At 39.8% G+C, this 21,294-nt stretch overlaps 2 gene segments (V, D, J or C); one reads left to right on the top strand and one right to left on the bottom strand.

Moving 5' to 3' along the window:
* LOC100695241 (Ig kappa chain V-III region CBPC 101-like) overlaps window positions 1-21,294 on the bottom strand; it is a 201,447-nt gene that overhangs the window by 84,465 nt on the left and 95,688 nt on the right.
* The window catches only part of LOC102076541 (Ig kappa chain V-V region MOPC 21-like), an 811,057-nt gene that overhangs the window by 787,378 nt on the left and 2,385 nt on the right, over window positions 1-21,294 (top strand).

The raw sequence follows: 21,294 nt of genomic DNA, 5'->3' as shown, positions 1-21,294 counted from the left end.
CCACCACTTTAATCACACTCTAGATCTTGTTTTAACATATGGCATAGAAACTGAACATTTAACAGTGTTTCCTGAAAACCCTCTGCTGTCTGATCATTTCCTGATAACATTTACATTTACAATAATTGATTACACAGCAGTGGAGAGTAGACTTTATCACAGTAGATGTCTTTCTGAAAGTGCTGTAACTAAGTTTAAGAATATAATCCACCCACTGTTATCATCTTCAATGCCCTGTACCAACATAGAGCAGAGCAGCTATCTGAACGCTACTCCAACAGAGGTCGATTATCTTGTTAATAATTTTACCTCCTCACTACGTACGACTCTGGATACTGTAGCTCCTGTGAAAACTAAGGCCTCAAATCAGAAGTACCTGACTCCGTGGTATAATTCTCAAACACGTAGCCTAAAGCAGATAATTCGTAAGCTGGAGAGGAAATGGGGTGTCACAAATTTAGAAGATCATCATTTAGCCTGGAGAAATAGTTTGCTGCTTTATAAGAAAGCCCTCCGCAAAGCCAGAACATCTTACTATTCGTCACTGATTGAAGAAAATAAGAACAACCCCAGGTTTCTCTTCAGCACTGTAGCCAGGCTGACAAAAAGTCAGAGCACTGTTGAGCCAACCATCCCTTTAACGTTAACTAGTAATGACTTCATGAACTTCTTCACAAATAAAATTCTTATCATTAGAGAAAAAATTACCAATAATCATCCCACAGATTTAATATTATCTACAGCTACTTTTAGTACCATTGATGTTAAGTTCGACTCTTTTTCTCCAATTGATCTTTCTGAGTTAACTTCAATAATTACTTCCTCCAAACCATCAACGTGTCTTTTAGACCCCATTCCTACAAAACTGCTCAAAGAAGTCCTGCCATTAATTAATTCTTCGATCTTAAATATGATCAACCTATCTCTAATAATCGGCTATGTACCACAGGCCTTCAAATGGCAGTAGTTAAACCTTTACTTAAAAAGCATCTCTAGACCCAGCAGTCTTAGCTAATTATAGGCCAATCTCCAACCTTCCTTTCATATCAAAAATCCTTGAAAGAGCAGTTGTCAAACAGCTAACTGATCATCTGCAGAGGAATGGCTTATTTGAAGAGTTTCAGTCAGGTTTCAGAGCTCATCACAGCACAGAAACAGCTTTAGTGAAGGTTACAAATGATCTTCTTATGGCCTCTGACAGTGGACTCATCTCTGTGCTTGTCCTGCTAGACCTCAGTGCTGCGTTCGATACTGTTGACCATAATATCCTATTAGAGCGATTAGAACATGCTGTAGGTATTACAGGTATTGTACTGCAGTGGTTTGTATCATATCTATCTAATAGACTCCAATTTGTACATATAAATGGAGAGTCCTCTTCACACACTAAGGTCAATTATGGTGTTCCACAGGGTTCAGTGCTAGGACCAATTCTGTTTACATTATACATGCTATATGAAAGTGAAACTGGACTTGGGTGATTTATTTCGCAAGAACTTGAGAAGTTAATGTTGTAAGGCCATAGTTTGTGTTTAAGGGAGGATTTGGGGTGTTTTTTTGTTTTTGTTTTTGATATTTTAGGCCACACTTCACATGAGATGGTGGCGGCAATGCACCATATGCTGCTTGGCTGATGAAGAATTTGGTTTTGTCCTGGTATGTGCATTCAGCCATAGCAGTCATAGCACTCAGTCTGTTTGTGGGTTTCTGACCAGGGGCGGATCTAGAAGGGTGGCATGGGGTGGCAACTGCCACCCTAAAATGATCCCTTGCCACCCCAAGTGCCACCCCAGTTTTGCATATGACAGTGTTGTTTATTAAAATAAGATAGCATTAACAGTTTGAGCGTAGTTACAGTCAACAGTGAATATAAATGCTAAAACTGAATATATTGCATAGTGTTCCCCCCCTCCACCATTAACAAATGGTTCAGCCCATAGCAGGACCGGCTTTTTTCTTGTTTTCAGTAGCAAGCCATGCTTATGATTGTGCCAGAGCACATTTTGAACAACACCATGGGAATTTCGGATTTTACACAGGTGGGTGGATGTTACACTCTGGAAATTGAAGGAAGGTAAGTGTTTATTAACCCTCCGTGGTCCACGGACACGCTGCACCTCCAAATCACATGACTGATGTAAGCTGACATAGCAACAAGCTGCAGTCACGCTGAGTCTCTATTTCAGCCCACATTGAAAGTTCGGACTTCAAAGTTTTTAAATTTTAATTACAGGCCAGTAAATCCAGAGTTATGATAATATATATAAGCCACGCTTTTTTCTAAACACTGTCGTCATGTTTTTGTTTGTGTGTGTTTTAAGCGTTTTCTAAGGACAGCGCGAAAACAGTAAAGAAAGGGAAAAAGCCACCTCTTTCCTGTCGGTGGAAAAATGCACCATGTCCACCAATTTAAAAAAAAAGTCAACACGTAGGATTTGGTTGTTTACGAAGAGGGAAAAGTTTTGGGAGTGACGGTAATGGCAGCGAGACAGAGCGAGCGAGTGAGAGAGAGAGAGAGAGAGAGAGAGAGCTTTTAGATGTGGGAGATTTGTGACGTTTAGTGTGGAGTGTATACTTAGTGTGTCGTGTTGTCTTGTGTAGTTGTTCTGTTGTGTAGTCGTTTTGTTTTGTGTGTCAGTGAGGGCACTAATGAATGTCACAAAGGCACATTTGCAACGTAAACACTGTCACTAAGTAGAAAACCAGCGGAGTGATACACCACCTGTTGTCAGGCCTGCAGGTTTGTCCCTGTGCTGTTCTCCTCTGTCTTTTGGTGGACAAACATGTTTTTTTACTGGCACACATCATTTCTGGGGCATCTTATTGCGAAACCTGATTGTTCTCTCATTTTAGTTTTAGTAATATTTTTAAATGGTTGTAGAAAATGAAAAAAACGGCAGGTGTATTGGCTGCATTTTTAGATAAATAGTTGTATATGTTTACAAAATGTGCAATTTATATTTGCATTTCAAGTTATAAACATTTACCCAACATGTCTCTGGATTTTTTTAGAGTAAAAAATACTACTAGGATTTTAGGTTCTTTGTGTGATTTCAGATCAGTAATACTAATGCAGTATGTCAGTGAAAAAGCAACTAAATTCAGCTGAGCTTAAAAGAATGATACCAAACAAGGCAAAGGGGAAAAAAGTAAAATGAAACAATCTGAGGGTGAAATACAAACGTAAACTCAAAAGGAGTCAAAAATGGCCAGTTGTATTTCAGACCTCAGTGGGTTAATCCAACAAATCATGAAAAATTAGGTTTAAATTTTTGTTCATGACAGTGCAGATTTCTGACATTTTGTGTAATTTAAGCTGTAACAATGTGATTGTTTTCTAACAGTGTGAAACTTAAGTTAGACCTGTGTTTGTAAACTGCCCCATGTTGTGTAGCTTTCTGGATTTAATACTTATTGGGCTACATATTTATTTATCATACAGGCTATAGAGTACATAAAATCAAAACTCACATGTTTTATGTAACTAAAGTGTGTAATTATGTGGGCTACAGACAATAATTAAGTTATAGACTATATTTATATGAAAAATGTAACCACCTGCATATGTGTTTGGGGGAAAAAAAGGCTTTGATTTTGCCACCCCATTTGATTTCTTTGCGACCCTCATGCCACCCTAAGAAAATTTCTCTAGATCCGCCCCTGTTTCTGACCAAGCCTCCGGGCCCAGAGACCCGAGATCTAAGGGCCCCACAACCCCAGGAAATTTTCTGCTATTTAACTTTTCCAGTTACTTTTGAGCACCTAAAACGATGTGATTGTGTTAAAAAACTGCTTTAGTGCCTCAAATTTTAATGTAATCTTTATGTTCAACCCACTGAATTAACGCTGAATGTTGTCTCTGTCCAAATATTTATGGCCTTAACTGTACATATGTCTGTATGTACCCTATCTAACCTTTAACAGATGGACATTTGATGAGTGTTTATACAGTATTCTGGAGAAGGTATAAAATGTCACCGTATGTGTGTGTGTGTGTGTGTGTGTTTGTTTTATGTGTATGGATTTTTTAAATTATTACTCATCATATATTACTGTCTATTAAACCTGATTTTTTCATCCCCATGATAGAACAGAGAAAACCCAACTCAGGAGTGGTCAAAACATTTATAATTCTTTATTCAATCATCTTCCGGAAGAGAGAGACCCCACACAGCCCAAAAGCCAGTTGCAAAATCTCTAGCTTAGAAGCCAAAAATGTGTCTCATATAGGTGTTATTTTGGTCCTTTACACGGCACACATAGTTTCGATAAAAACAACTCCTTCTGTGTTACTAGTTCCGCTTTTTCTGTCTGGTTTCCTGTATTTTATTAATATGCCTCTGCTGCTCTGCACTAAACTTCCTGTTTCGTAACTTCCCCTTACTGAAGCCTCGGTTGCTAAGGCGACCTGTCACCCTCTGACCTAATTCTCTCTCACAGCTGGCCTTGCTTTATAAAAGACTTTATTAAAAAGTACATAAAACAATATAATCAGAAAATAAGCACTAATAACATATATTTATTCTGCAACATGTCCAAACATGTCTTGTAAGGACATGAGGAGGAAACAGTGACAAAGGGAGCTGTGTGAGGCTATTAAAGGCAATAGATTCCTCAGCAGCTGGATTAAAAAGAGCACAGGTAACAATAACGCCTGTACCAGTTGTTGCAAGCAGAGGTGCTCAAGTATATAAACAATAATAAACACAATGCTTTGGTTCTATAACATTTTTCTATCATTACTTTATTTTGGATTAGGTGCATGAGCTTTTAAGTTTGGATAATTAAATAATAGATTAATGAAATACCAGAGTGTGCCCTGTTCTGAGATGTACAGCAAGTGGAGAGTGATAGATGAGATGAGGAGATGGAAGAGTCACTCACAGGCAGAGCCTAGTTTATTTCCCACAGTTTTGTTGTTTAATGCTTCCAAGCGCCGTCACCAATCTTTGCATTTTATTATCATCTCATAACACTTCTTTAATCAGTTACCATCTCTGCTGTGGACTTTTTAATGTCTACAGTCTCAAAGCAACACAGACCTGCCCTCCATCACTATCTGCAGCAGGAGCAGCAGCAACCCCTCAACAGCAAGTGTTGTTGTTATTCAGCCTGGTTCTATGTGCCCCTTTTTAACTTTGAGCACCCGTCCCTTCAAACATCTCTGCACGGCCCTGCTCAGAATCATTCATCTGTTTTAGGTTGACATTTTATATGTTTTGTAGAATAACAGGACAAACTGTGAGACTGGAAAGACTTGAGTTTCATGCCCTGAACATGTTATTTTCTGTTATGTGATGTAGTGTGTGATGCTCAGCAGTATTATCATTTTAACTGGTTCTGTGCATGATCTGAAGACACTAAGCGTTTGTGAGAGAGCATAAAACTGTTTTGATGCATTTGTGAGGTTTTACCTGATGAGTTTTAAGTTTTGTGATTGTAGCTTGAAAATTAAATTTAATGTTTAGAGTTATGAGAAAGAAGGTGGAAGCATTAAAGTGATGTATCTTAACAGTTATTGGAATATAGTTTTATTGTGTTTCATGATTTTTATGTAAAAATTATAATATTAATATGTGTGAGATTATTCTGTTATCATATGTTACCTTATATATGTAATCAAAGTAGTTGAATTATGATACAGCTGTAGATCATATTATACCCCTTAATATAGAGTGTGTGATCAGTATGTAGTTTTAGTTTGCATTATACTTCTGACTTAAAAGAGTGTGAAAATCATTAGATCTATTGGATTGACCTGTATTACTCAACACTGTTGAATATGTTACACTGTTTCTTGACATTTCATACTGCTGAATCATGAAGAGAATGTTGTGTGCAGAAGACCTTGTACTGATAAATGGGAGAAACAGACTACATTCCATACCCCCACCTTTACAGAGAGCAGAAAGACAGGGAGCCGAGGTCATAATGTAGTGGATTTTTGTATGACATGTATACCTATAAATCTAACATGATGGATTTTTGTACTTATATATCGATCTGAATAACTTTCATGTTGAGTTTTAGGCATGCAGTGGTTCACACACACACACACACACACACACACACACACACACACACACACACACACACACACACAAGTCATGCAGCACACTCATGAGGCATATCTTCACTGTCCTGTACACACACACACTATAAACCTACACTGGAGTGTTTTATTTTTATGTTATGCATTTAACTCATATATTTGATGTAGTTAGGCCAAGTATTATTCACATTAATATCATAATTATCTTTTATAAACTATGCTATTTGCTGTGCTAATGTGTGACCTTTGACCATGTTGTGACCTATTGTCAGAGGGTAAAGCAAAGGGTTAACCTAGGGGTGTCACTTTGGACCGGGCGTTCAGCCAGCGCCAGGTGTGAACTCTGGCCGGCATTTGACCCTGCACCTGCTCCTGGGTGCGTGGGAAAGTTACTCAGCAGCAGGAGGTGGGACCACTGGTACCTTTAAAAGGGGGCCGGGGACAGCCCTCTGGGCTTTTTTCTGCTGTCTGTCCGTGGGGTCGGTCCCTACCTGCATGCGCTTACTGCGAACACCCTAGGGGAGCTTTGCTTTTCCTTCTGTTTTGCTGAGCTACACTGTTCAATAAAACAGCTGGCATAGAACTTTGCTCCTCTCCTGTAATTTTTGTGTTTTTGACTTTAATTGAAATTGGGAAGCTGAGATCCACCTATTGCTAATTCGAAGAATTACTCTCCATTGTAGCAACTACAATAACTTAGGCGCCGTGTGAGAGAAAGAATGTGAATGTTTAGGGTTTTATGACTAGGTGGGGGCTACTAGAGGCTATAAAAGGCTGAGTAACCCGTCACCATTTTGAGACTTGCTGTGACCCTCTGCAGGCAGGTCTCCCCATCATGATGGTTCTTATGCTCTGAAGTGTTGAATTGTATGGAAATAAAATATTGTTGATTGAGCATTTATACACCGAGTATTGTCCTTCCTTCAGCCCAAAGATTAAAAGAATTGGGAGATTTTAACAACTTGGTGCCTGGTGACCCGGATCTTTGGTGTGCTGAGGAAGGGCAGATTTGGCCTGTGGTGAGATCGTGGGGCGAGGCGAACAGAGGGCTGGTCCAAAAACAGAAAGGCAAGCACAGCCTGTTGTATTATAAATACCAAATGTGCATATTGGGCTTTCCAAATTAATCTGTTCGCTGAGTTACACGTATTTTCACATTAAATTTGTCGGTGTCTGGTTTTTGGCGCAAGATACTAACAACATAAGTTGAGGCTGAATTCCAGTGTGTTAGATAAACTGCTTCTACCAAGAAACTAATAATACACTACGTTGAGTCTAGTTGCAGCCCACTTTACCTTCCACATTTAACTTTGTCTAAGACTGGCTTCTGTAGCAATAATACATTAGAATCTTTGGAGACACGGCCATAAGTCCAGTACATTGAATAGAGGTTTTGAAGTGGGTTATGATGTCGGTTGAGTCCTCGTTGATGCGGCCATGAAATTAGTATGAAATTAAGGTTAAGCAGATACTGGCTTACGGTGCGGTTGAACGCCGGCAACGTGTAAATGCGAAACACGTCCGTAGGTTTTGGTTTATGATACGGCCGTGTTCCGGTGATGCGGCCGTAAGTGCGGTAGTGAGGGGTTGCTGGTTTCAGCACATTGAAAAGAGGTTAGACGGTGGTTTATGGTGTCGGTTTTGAGCCTCGAGGGTTGCGGTCATAATATTATAAGTAAAATATTTACTTCACCCCGATTAAAGGTAAAGTAGACGCTGGTTTATGGTGTCGGTTTTGAGCCTCGGGGACGAGCATCACTTCTGTTTTATGATGCGATTTTGCCCCGTTGTGGCGGCCATAAGCGCAGTAAAAGGGGTACATGGTGTATGGTGCGGTTGTGCTTCGGAAGAGTTCTAACAGTTGAGCTCAGAGGTTTCTGTGTAAATTTCCGCTGATGAAAAGCGCTCTCGGTGGGTCTCACTGCTGGTGAGGCGCGCTCTGGGTGCTGTTCTGTGTGTGAGGCGCGCTCTGGGTGCTGTTCTGTGTGTGAGGCGCGCTCTGGGTGTGTTTCTGTGTGAAGCGTGAACACAGTGACAGTGGCGGTTGATGTGTGATTAGGAGGACACTAGAGTAAAGACACATTTTAGGATGAAAGGTTGATGCCTAGTGTACCTGTGGAAATTAAGTTTGTCCTGGGGTTGGCTCCCCCACCGTGTGTCGGACGCGACGCACGGACCAGCGGCGTCTGGAGGTCCAGGTTTATCACCTGAGAACTCAGGGCCCTCAAACGATAACAGAATAACACTGGAACGGCCGTGTAATCACGGGTTCACATTTATTCTGGACTAGACCAAGACACATTTTGCGATCAAAGGTTGAGCTCTAGAGTAGTCAAAGAAAAAAGGTTGAATTCCTCGTTTCAGCGGTTGAAATTGTTGTGTGCCTGTCCCCTGACGAGTGTGAAATTAAATAAAGAGGGAATTTGGAGCCACATAGAGATAGACGGGCATAATTGGGTGTATTACTCTGTGGTGTAATAAAAAATAATAAAAAAAGGAGAGAGAGAGAGTAAGAGGTGTGTAGTGGAGAATTATTGAGGAGCAGAGAGAGGAATGTGTTGGGAGACTGACGTGCAGTTTGTGCTGTCAAGGTGGGCGTGTTGCCTGCTTATCTGTTTAACAATGATGAAAATGATATTAAATAAATCTCTTAGTGTGTTAATACAGGAAGCTACGGACCTGGACCAACTGCCCCCACAAGCACAGCGGCCGAAGCAAAATTATAGTAATGGGAACCACACCCAGCACGAATCAGCAGCTGTGAAACAGACAGCAGCGAGGAGAGAATTAGAGGAGAAATTAAGAGAAGTTTTAACACATAAAATTGGGGCCGACGGACTTGTGGAGGTTGGGAAGGCGTCCGGAGCATTACAACAAAAGGTGAAACAAAAACACCCACAAGCAGAGAAATGTGAGAGAAAGGCTCCTTTTAAGGTAACGCCTAGTTGGAGAAAAAGTTAAAATTAACCTGCCTACAAATGCACACACATGCAATGAAAAAACAGCTTACACTCAGGAATATGTGAAGATTTTCCAGCAAGGTTAAAGCAGCAAAAATTAACATACACCTGTTGTTAAATGATGAAGTTTATCCATTACTAACAAATAAACCCTCTGGGTTGCAGGACAACAATTTAGCTTCAAAGAAAAAAGAAAATAAAGAGACCGGTATGACCAACCAGTGATGAAATAACAAATTTAGTGGTTAACAGTCAAATTGTGAGATGTTTTCTGATGATTGAACAACACAACTGATTACTGACGGAAAGAAAATTTCTCTTTTGTGACTTTAAACATGATCTTAGGAATTTGAACATGTGCATGTTGTCCTGTCAACTTGGTGGGTTATGAGTTAATTATATCGTGAGAAAGAAAAAAAAAAAAAAAGGGGGAGAGAAGGCTGACACAGGGCCTGGCCCGGTGTTTCTCCCCTCTCATTGTAACACAGCCAACACAACATCATTTTCCTGTTCGTACACTTCGGTTTGTTTTTGTTTTTTTGTTTTTTCTCTTTATGTTTAATTACAGGCTGCTTTGCTGGCCCTGAAAGCCGAAGCTGACCTGGACTCCTGCTCTCCCCTCTACGTGACCCTGACCAAATGCTGCAATAGCTGGACCCACAATAACAACCGGAAAATCCCAGTGCTGCAGGAAAGCGATCTCATGCAGCAGAGACGGAGAGCGTTAAAACCAAGGCCCGTTTCACTACACGGGGGGAAAATTTCCAGACTGCGTCAGCTGACAGAGCTGTGACGAGACGCCCGCCAAGCCCGAATGAAAAGTGAGGCCGAGCAAAAGAATGCTGACCTTAACAACTCTGCATTAACACTGTGCAGGACAGTGATGGGCCAACACGGATGATCGGGCAGCAAAAAGGGCGCGACAGAGACAGGAGGAGTAACTGAGGTCAAAAGGCACATCAGAATGGACAAAAACACAGAGGAAGATGCAGGTTTCACCTACCTACGGTGAGCATGGACATTGGAGAAAGGACTGCCCCAATTGGGGTCAGAACCAGCACGGACTGAACTTTGAGCAGCAGCAGCAGCAATGGTCGCAAACAGACTGAAAAGGAGGAGGGCAGGACCCCAGGGCACGCTTCAGGCTGTGGTTTACCCAAAACACCAGAACAGGAAAGTGATGAACACACACATCTACATACACTGATGAAAAGAAACACACACATGAACAGATGTGCACTCGTTGATTGAGTGAAAAATGACACACACACACACACACATTGAAATGCTGATTCACTGAGAAGTGATCCACACACATACACATACACATGCACACGCTTGTGCAACGAAGAATGATGCGCACACACACACACGCTGACGCAATGAAGAATGCTTTGCTAACAAATGCTTATGCTGATATGCAAAATGCTGCACACAAACATCCAAAAATAATTTTTATGAGGAGCCATTGATTACCATTGATTACTTAAAATGTGTTTTATGTCACCCAGAGTACATTTATGTAGATTTTAGGGGTAAGGTCTGAAACAGTTTGGTTATGAAAACAATGTCTGTGCGTGATATCTGTTTATGGCTCAAGGCCTTGACTGAATTCTTTGCTGTGCTTCACACAGCCTGGTGAGGAACAGAGGCACAGAGTGAAAATGATGAAGTTTTAGGTCGGAGTACGGCATTTTCTGTGATTGAAATTTAATTCAAGGAGGAACAAAAGGTGCTACGGTACCTGAGGTTCTCATTCCTACACAATATTGTCCCGGCAGGAAGCAAAACGTTCCTGTGAATTTCTGGTTGATTTTTTGGTTTTGCTTAGCGCTAGCTTGATTTTATCAGTGAGCTTTGGCTTGTGTTCTTTCTCTAAGCGAAAGAGGGATAGTTTTATGTTTGGACATGTCTGCAACGGGCCCTAGTTTGTGTTATTTTTATTAGTATTTTGTTGGTTACGTCTGTTTTCGTTTTTGTTACAGTGCACTGAGGAAGAAAAAAAAAAAACATCTGAGAGGTGTGATCCACCGATGGTGATATGTTGTGAGTCCATGATTTAACAATCAGCTCTTTAAACCAGGCCTGAAAGATTGAAATTTAAAGCGCTATAAAATATTATTACTGTAAACAGTTGCAAAGTGTGCTTCTCCATGATTATAATGGGCTTTGGAGAAATTCACTAATATGGGACACTGATCACGTGGTAGGTCCGGAGTCTAAAAGGATTGCAGCGAGTCAATCCAGTCCAAAAACAAGGAATTGTTTTCCTTTTAAAATGATGACGTCATCTTGCTGGTGATGGATGCTCGAATAGGTTGCGCGTGAGACTCCATTATCAGCAACATCTGGTATGAATGGGTGTGAATGAATGCATGTGACTGGACTGTGATGGACGGACTAAAAGTTTTGACTGACTTGATACTGACACAATGACTGCACGAACTTTAGGATCAGTAAATGCCAACAAACAATTCACCCAGCCGGCAAGAGAAGGGTGGATGCTTCGCTTTGTTTTGTTTTGTTTTTGCAGGAGCAGGAGGATAAGAGAGACTGGACAGGAGGAGACTGTAGCTTCACATGAGAGTGTGGAACTGCAGATTTAACCCTTTGGTTGCTAATTTTGAGTTCTGAGATATGATGTCACTAACCTTTTTAATTTTCTAGCCCCGGTGAATTGACACATGGGAGTGTGTCAAAAAAGGGGGAGTGGAAGTTGAGTTTTAACATCAAACCATGGTTTTATGAACATTTTATGACTTTATTTGTGTGTTTAATAATTTAGGTATGGTAAAACTTAAGCTTATAGTGTGTTAGACTTAGAAATGGTTCATTAATTTTTGATTTTTTTTTACACATACATAGATTATGATTAGAATAAGTCCCTTGGTCAGAGAGTCCTGAACACGATATTTTAAACCAAATTTGCATCACCGGAAGAACAATGGATAACAACATTAGATTATCAAGGCTAGGGAGAGAGGTGTTTTGGTTTTCTGTCTCTTACAGAGAAAGGAACAGACACCAGACGGGGACACAGAGATATGAGGACCCTTCACAGCAGAGACAGATGTAGGGACTGCCGAGACAGCAACTGGGGTCAAGTGTCATGGCGTTTGGGCTCCTCGAGAAGATGGATCCCATAAACACAGCAATAACCATGAAGGGGTTGGCCAAAATCTAGGAACACCAGACCAACGAGGTTCGAGAGGATCTTGGCAAAAAGGGGGACACAGTTGTGACCCCAGAATACACAGATCTTTGTTTGAAATCGGGGCAGAATAATCCCCTGATCTGTGCAACGACTAAAGGGTGGTCGAACCCCTGAAGTCGAAGAAAGAAGCTGAGAATCACCCAACTGGAAGATACTGGTAGCTGCAGCAATAAAATAAAGGTTTAAAGCTCCTTAGACAGAGGTTCTAGTCTGAGCACATTTGAAAGGTATAAGGTGGCACCAAGATGGGGGTGGGAAACTGGAGCACCAAAATAAAGCTGTGGGAGAATTGGGGAGTGATGGGAGTGTCATCTGTAACTGCTGTTATTGTTGTAAATCTAATTTTTCTTGTATCTGAACTGCTAAACACAGAGGTCATTCCACATATGGTCGACCCGTTAAAGGGGGACAGAGGGCCTCAGGACCAAGAAGAACTGGACCTTGTAACGCTGGAGTGTATGTTAGAAGTGATCTCTTAAAAAAGAGATCAAAAGGGGGAATTGTGAGATTATTCTGTTATCATATGTTACCTTATATCTGTAATCAAAGTAGTTGAATTATGATACTGCTGTAGATCATATTATACCCCTTAATATAGAGTGTGTGATCAGTATGTAGTTTTAGTTTGCATTATACTTCTGACTTAAAAGAGTGTGAAAATCATTAGATCTATTGGATTGACCTGTATTATTCGACACTGTTGAATGTGTTACACTGTTTCTTGACATTTCATACTGCTGAATCATGAAGAGAATGTTGTGTGCAGAAGACCTTGTACTGATAAATGGGAGAAACAGATGTTAAGGTTCAAAAATATTGAGAGAGGGATCTAAAAATAACACAGATCCAGCCGGGTGTGATTGGACGGCATTTTAATGAACACATGTGTGAGTCCGACCGCTGTGCAGATTTCAGCGTCGAACTAAACTTACAATCATTAGACAGAAAGGTCTTATAGGGGTAGGACAACAAAGCATACGTCACTCCAAAACCACAATGACTTTTAACATAGAACATCATCTTCGGTCGAAGGCAGATGCTTCCTGTCTCCATCCTGCCCAGGCTTATCTTCCTGGAACATCAGGTCCACGTTCTGCACAAAATGTCACTCATACAGGCACAACTTTGCAGTTATAAACTCTTACCTAAATGAGTCTATCTAATTTGTGTGCGTGCACGTGCGGGGGCGCGTGCGTGCTGTGTACTGTGTACGTGTCATGACCTCTCCTGCACCCCAGCTTCACCTCACACCTCTGTCATAGCCAGACATAAGGCCTGAGCTCATACACAACTAAACTATGAGTGACTCCTAGACTAAAGTTCACACTCAAATGATGATCCTCAAACCATGAAGGAAACTTACTTAAACTGAACATAAATGAACCTTAAACTTACTTAAAAGGATATAAGTGGTAAACATAACTCCAGGCATATGTCATGTAAGCAGGTGTGTTGCAATTCCTTTCAGAGCTCCCATCATCCTCACCGTGTATTGGCTGATCATAACGCCCGCCAAGAGTTTCTGACCTTCACTTGACCAGGAGCCACAGCTCTTTAATATGCTCAAATGCAATCATGTATAAAAGATTAAACTCATCTTCATAACACAGGTTTTCCTTCTCAGATCTGCCAATATGTTTGCTCCTCCTAATATAGTCTAAAAGCAACCCCAAGCAAAACAATTTGAACTTTCCCCTATCAGTGATCCCTCTAACTAAGTGTGTGTGTGGTTACGTGTATGTCCGAACCAAAACTATGTATGTGTACTCTACTGAATAAATGTTTTAATCCAAAGCCTCTACTAAAAGCTTAATACAGTTTCATATCCTACTCACAGTACTTGCATTCAGAGTCTGCTTTCAGTTTCACTTCTGCAAAAGCATGCCTTGCAGACGTGTTTCCTGTCCCTGCTCTTTGAGTGCTTCACCCACTGAAGACTTCAGTATAAGAATATAAAAACATTCAAAAGCCTTTAAAATTATAGATTCAACTCAACAGTTTAAAGTGGTTCTTGCTGGACTTGTAATAAAGACTAATATAATACCCATATATTTGAACATCTGAATGCATCTGTGAAAGCAACATCACTATTAACAATGAAATGGTAATGATGATTATAGAGATAGCAGCAAATAATAGCAGTAAAATATTTCTCCTCTCGATACTCCCTCTCTTGGTGACCCTTAAAAAGGGTCACCACACACTTATAACATTACTCTGACCTTCTCTAGTAATGCCAGCTCCCCCTAAGAACACTCCATGGGTAAAGTTAGGTTCTTCCTTGGTCCCTCTCTCGTGGAAATCTCGTCCCCTGCAAAGGATAAAAAACACCTTCTCCTCCTACGGCTCTAACTTACTCTATTCCTCAAGTGGTCTCTTTATTCAATCCTGATTCAACCTAATATTACTCAAAACATGAACCTAATTTCGTATTCGTATTCGTAACATTACTCAGCCTTTGTAAAACTCTCAAAGCACTGCTTGCACGTCTCTGCAGGCTTCCTGTTGGTTCCTTATCTGATTATCAGCATCCTATGCACAAAACTGTCGCTGCTGCTGCAGGTGCCTCTCATCTAAAGTCACCTATCACAAGAAAATGTATCAAGAAAATCATTATACCTGCTTATTCTACTAAAGGATAAAAATAAAAAAAAAAACAACCACTTTAATCACTAAGTGTAAGCACATTATCAATAGCTCCTAAATAAATTTCATCATAGCTAAAAGCTGAACTCCACCTGTATTTTAGAACTCACATTTCCTGTGTTTAACCTGTTTTAATATATCATTTTATTTCATTTTGCTGCTCTTAATGTAATGATTCATTCTAATTTATACTTTATCAGAGTTAACCAAAATATATAAGCTTTTTCCCTTTGCTTCTGTTTTAAACAAAAACTTGGTCACTTCAACAAGCATTTGTTATTCTGTAACTGCATTTTATATAAGAGGACTAATTTAGAGCTGCATGTGTTATCCCAATATTTTACATGTCACCCCATTTAGTTACAAGCAAACTCCTATTCAGTTCCTCTTTTCTGTCATTTGTTATTGGGCCACCTCAAATTCAGTTAGAAGCTAAAGGAATTTCAGGCCTTTGGCCTCAAAACACTTCTAACATCCTCATCAAAACTCTCCTCTATCCTAGAAATAAATCTATTTACTATCTGTCTCTAAAGCCTACATTATAACAACTTATCCTAAAAATCAAAAAGAAAAAATCTTCACAAAAAGAAAATCTTCCCTATTTTCCCCAAAGCATATCCTTTATTCCCACAGTTTCCCTTTAAGTTTGGTGTACAACTTCTTATTAACACCGTATTTTGTCTTCTAAACAGGATTCAGTTCATTTTAATCCTTTCTTTAGAATTAACAATCTCTGCCCCAGTTTTACCATATTTAAATTATCAAACAACCCCAATAGTTATAAAATCATACTAAAACCCATTTCAAATTAAACAAATTAAATCTTAAATCCCTCTCTTTTTTGACACATCTCATGTGGCAAAAAACTCAACATGCTCCACCCAAGCTTAGGAAATTAAAAGGGAAAAAAGGTTAGTCATATCATTTCTCAGAACAGCTCAGCAATTCTCTCCGGTATTTTGCTCCAGCCCTGAAAACCTGTGTTTAAGGAACAAAATCAATTTAATTATTATGTCAAATCTTCTCAAACTCGTTGCTCCATTGAACTCTGGATCCTCGGAATTTCCTGGAAACAAAACCTGTAGTTTACATTTCATACTCAACTGTCCCTTTTTGATCCCGTCTATGTCATAACAAAAATAAACATAACCAGAACAGTTATTAATCATGTGTTACCTCAGTTAATGGTAACTTGAATTTCATCAAACAATGTTTCCCTTTTAGCATTTAGCATTCTATAATGTAATAACATAATCCAACCCCAGTAAATAATTACCTCAAAGTAAACATCAACATCCCAAAATCAGCACCCCCAGATTTAAGTCTCCCACTTGTCCTTTCATTTATTTCCCCCCTTGGTCCAATCACTCGCATTCACTCACATGCATTCACACACGATCTTTTTGCTGATACTGCAGCCTTCTGCACACGTCAGATGCTCCACATCAGCAAAATGAGCTCAATCATTTGTTTTATTTCGTATTCCTATTTAGGAAAATAGTTCTCTATACTTTTGACTGGATTGAATCGCTGCAATCCTTTTTTAAACAGAGACTCGCCGCCAATTGTGATCTGTAAAGCCCACCTGATTTTCGTACTTGGTAATTTTGTCAGCGCCGTCAGTTCACTCTCTTCCAGGCCTGCTTAGAACAAAAATGAAAAAAGAGAGCTGATTATTAGCTCATCAAAGTACAAAACAAAATCACCTGACAGGTTTTTTTTTTCCTGAGTGCACTACTACAAAATTTTTGGGCCCCTCTCAGACATATCCAGGTCTAATCAAACCACCCTCTCTTGAAATAAAAACAACAGCCTCAAAAATCTGAAACAATCTTAAATTTCACCCGTTCAACACACTGAAAACCTCGTCAAAAGATCAAAGACCGTTTGCACAATGTCTCCCTTCCTCACTTTGCCATGTTTTCATTCAGCATAAAATATAAACCGATTTCAACAACGCGTCATCACTACATTATAAATTTCCTGTCCAAATCTGCCCCTCTGAACAGACCTGACCACCGTAATCAAATATCCTGATACTTTACCCTTATATATTTCACCAAATAATCTTCAACAGCCACCGCTCTCTCTTGAACTGAAAGCCTCCGACACACACGCACACAGGAAGTGTCTCTGCTCCAGCTAATTTGCATAGTGACTCCTCTCAGCAAGTCAACTTGACAAGAGAAATACATGTTTAAACCTTATCACATTATTGAATTATTTTCATTTTCTTTCTATCCTAATCACTTACTTTTATCAATCAGTGCAAGAGCACTCCTAAGTCACCCTTTTAAACTGCTTTAATCACTTACTTCTCTTTTGTTTTTTTTTTTGTTTTTTTCCATAACTCACTCCCTTGTCATGCAGCTTCTTTTGAGTTATTCCACAACTCTATTTTATCCAAGTGTGTTTTAAGTGTATTTTCTTCAACATTCACACCATTTTAACACTCATGAAATTAGCAAGCTGATTTAATTACATATGTTTGTGTTCTTAGCCAGGTTTTAATCACAATCTATGCATTAATCTTCATGAGCTTCTCTCTGTAAGGTTAGTGCATTTTCTGTTTGTATGTGTGATTTTTATAAATGTTTCTTTGTGATCTTTGTGATCTTGTAAATGTTTCTTTTGCAGTGTTTCAGACTCCTTTTGACAGGGTGTGTTTTCTCTCTCTGGCTCATCACTGGTCATTGTTAATGACATTTCCCCTCCGCCTGTGCCCAGCGGCTTTACCCGTTAAGTCCCGTCTCCTCCAGTGACTCCAAGCTCACTTAGGGACCCAGGTTCAAGCAATCGTGACTGCGCCTTGCCTTAGGTTGTCCCAGGGTTTCGAGGTGGGATCTTACCCGTCATGGGCTGTCCAGCCTTCCATGCTCGCCTGATACAGGGGGCAACTGGGCAAGGGTGTTATCAGGTCTAGGGGACGCACTGGTTCTGGAAATTAAAGGAGTGTAAACTGCTTTCTTTATTTCATGTGTGTATTAAACTTTCCAACAATAATTTCACATGTAACAATTCGTGTACGTGCGTTTTCAATTCATTAATGTAATTGTTAGTTCATGTATTTATTTTCTCGATTTTTCTCTTTTCTAAAACATGTAATTAATATATTTTATTACTTTTCTTAAGACATTCAGTCTCTAATTGCTCTGTTTTCATGTTGCAATGTCTCTCTAACTCACAAGCTATAATCAGACTTCCTGTTTCAAGCACACACTCTCCAGTTTGGCTACGCACACACTTCTCTCAGACTTCCTCTTTCTTTGTATTTATAGTCTAAAAACAATCAATAATTCTACTAAATCTTAATCTAAAAACAATACACCTTCATTTCACTCACACACATTTAAATAGAACTCTTTCAAACATCAGAACAATTAACACTTCTTCACACACATCACCATTCTTTAGGTCAGTTTTGTAGCATCAGTCACACAATAATTTAAGTGGGTGTACCAAGTATATATACCCCTGTGTTTTTGAACTGAGAGAAAAAGAAACTCAACCTCTCATACCATCACTCATGCATTTCTTGAATTAAAAGCACTTTCAAACTTTAGAACATCCTACTTTACATCACAAAAGAAATATATTTCACACTCCTTTCTTTCATACACACTTTTAAAGGTTCTAACCTCTTTCAGACGCCATAAATCGTCTCACACACCCTGCCTTTTCTCTCACTCAGACAACTCACGCAGAGTCACTCAAATCAAATGCTGACAGCATTCACACAGTTAAAATCACACAAAATACGCTTTCATGCGAGTATTTTGGACATGCCTTCCATAATCAGAAAGAGCAAGTCAAAAAGAAAAAAAGAAAAAAAACTGAAACCTCTCATCATCCTCACGGCTTCTCTCACACACACACATAACTAAAGATAAAACACACCAGCATTTATGGCTCAAGATATATACATCTATCAAAATTCAGTCATTACTATACATCCACACTAATGTATTATTAATTACTGCATTTATACTCTCGTAATAAGCAACACCAACCTCTTATATACAGGCATTTAGCAATATTTTCAAACAATAGTTATAAAGCTCAATACACTCGAAACTGAAACCACCCTCTCTGCGCGTCACCGCTGCTCATTTGCATGAACACACCATCAGTGCACATCCGGTAGTGCACTGGTGGTGCAGAAACGGATCTCCCACATAGATCTCATATTTTATATTACACAGACGTCTTTATATTTACAACTGCACAGATTCTAGGCCTTTAAAACCTATATAATTTTGATAAATTTACCATAACGGCTCCAACCGATAAGTCCCTGACTTTTTGTGCTCAATTCACCAGGGCAGTCCCTGACTATCCTGTCCAGATTTCTAAACCTAACTTAATTTGCCAGCATGCCCAATAAGTGCAAAAATAGGAGACTCTAACTCCTAGCAATTTTGGAGGTTCCCCAGTTCTCCCCGGTTTGTCGTACCGTACTATCCCATTAGTCGCCGCTAGGTCAAGGATAAACGTCTTTATCCAGGAGGGAGCGTTACCTCCGAGAAAATGCGCTTCTTAACAGACGCCGCTGTCGTCCTAGAAGAATTTATAATAATTTGAAACAACAATCTACACCCAAAACAGGATTAAGATTGAGGCAGATCTCCCGTTGTGGACATAGGGGACTCTAACCCACAAAAATGACCATCACACGTAGACCAGATGACCAACGGGACTTTAACCCACACAATGACCAAATTCCCTACCTTTCTAAGTTCACTTAGCAGTCCAACTGCTTTCTCTTTTCATTCCTTTATTCTCATTACTCAGTACTGTCACTTATACTTCATTATCATTACTTCAACCGGTAAACCTCATAAAAATTTCAGCAAACTCAAAACAGACATTCACCAGTAATTTTCAGTGAGTAGACTTCAATTTTGTCATATCCAATTCCAGCACATTTTGGAAAATTCAACAGGTATGTGCCTTACCTTTGCTTAAGCCGGCTTGTCTCTCACTTCAGACCACTGACTCGTATCTGCCCATCTAATCACCACGGACCCTGGATCTCTCCATCTACACCAAAATTCCCTCTCTCTCACCGGAACGAGCCCCCAAATGTTAAGGTTCAAAAATATTGAGAGAGGGATCTAAAAATAACACAGATCCAGCCGGGTGTGATTGGACGGCATTTTAATGAACACATGTGTGAGTCCGACCGCTGTGCAGATTTCAGCGTCGAACTAAACTTACAATCATTAGACAGAAAGGTCTTATAGGGGTAGGACAACAAAGCATACGTCACTCCAAAACCACAATGACTTTTAACATAGAACATCATCTTCGGTCGAAGGCAGATGCTTCCTGTCTCCATCCTGCCCAGGCTTATCTTCCTGGAACATCAGGTCCACGTTCTGCACAAAATGTCACTCATACAGGCACAACTTTGCAGTTATAAACTCTTACCTAAATGAGTCTATCTAATTTGTGTGCGTGCACGTGCGGGGGCGCGTGCGTGCTGTGTACTGTGTACGTGTCATGACCTCTCCTGCACCCCAGCTTCACCTCACACCTCTGTCATAGCCAGACATAAGGCCTGAGCTCATACACAACTAAACTATGAGTGACTCCTAGACTAAAGTTCACACTCAAATGATGATCCTCAAACCATGAAGGAAACTTACTTAAACTGAACATAAATGAACCTTAAACTTACTTAAAAGGATATAAGTGGTAAACATAACTCCAGGCATATGTCATGTAAGCAGGTGTGTTGCAATTCCTTTCAGAGCTCCCATCATCCTCACCGTGTATTGGCTGATCATAACGCCCGCCAAGAGTTTCTGACCTTCACTTGACCAGGAGCCACAGCTCTTTAATATGCTCAAATGCAATCATGTATAAAAGATTAAACTCATCTTCATAACACAGGTTTTCCTTCTCAGATCTGCCAATATGTTTGCTCCTCCTAATATAGTCTAAAAGCAACCCCAAGCAAAACAATTTGAACTTTCCCCTATCAGTGATCCCTCTAACTAAGTGTGTGTGTGGTTACGTGTATGTCCGAACCAAAACTATGTATGTGTACTCTACTGAATAAATGTTTTAATCCAAAGCCTCTACTAAAAGCTTAATACAGTTTCATATCCTACTCACAGTACTTGCATTCAGAGTCTGCTTTCAGTTTCACTTCTGCAAAAGCATGCCTTGCAGACGTGTTTCCTGTCCCTGCTCTTTGAGTGCTTCACCCACTGAAGACTTCAGTATAAGAATATAAAAACATTCAAAAGCCTTTAAAATTATAGATTCAACTCAACAGTTTAAAGTGGTTCTTGCTGGACTTGTAATAAAGACTAATATAATACCCATATATTTGAACATCTGAATGCATCTGTGAAAGCAACATCACTATTAACAATGAAATGGTAATGATGATTATAGAGATAGCAGCAAATAAT

Source organism: Oreochromis niloticus, linkage group LG22 (genome assembly GCF_001858045.2).
Source record: "Oreochromis niloticus isolate F11D_XX linkage group LG22, O_niloticus_UMD_NMBU, whole genome shotgun sequence".
Classification (NCBI taxonomy): Eukaryota; Metazoa; Chordata; class Actinopteri; order Cichliformes; family Cichlidae; genus Oreochromis; species Oreochromis niloticus.
This window is presented reverse-complemented; position numbering and strand designations above follow the sequence as displayed.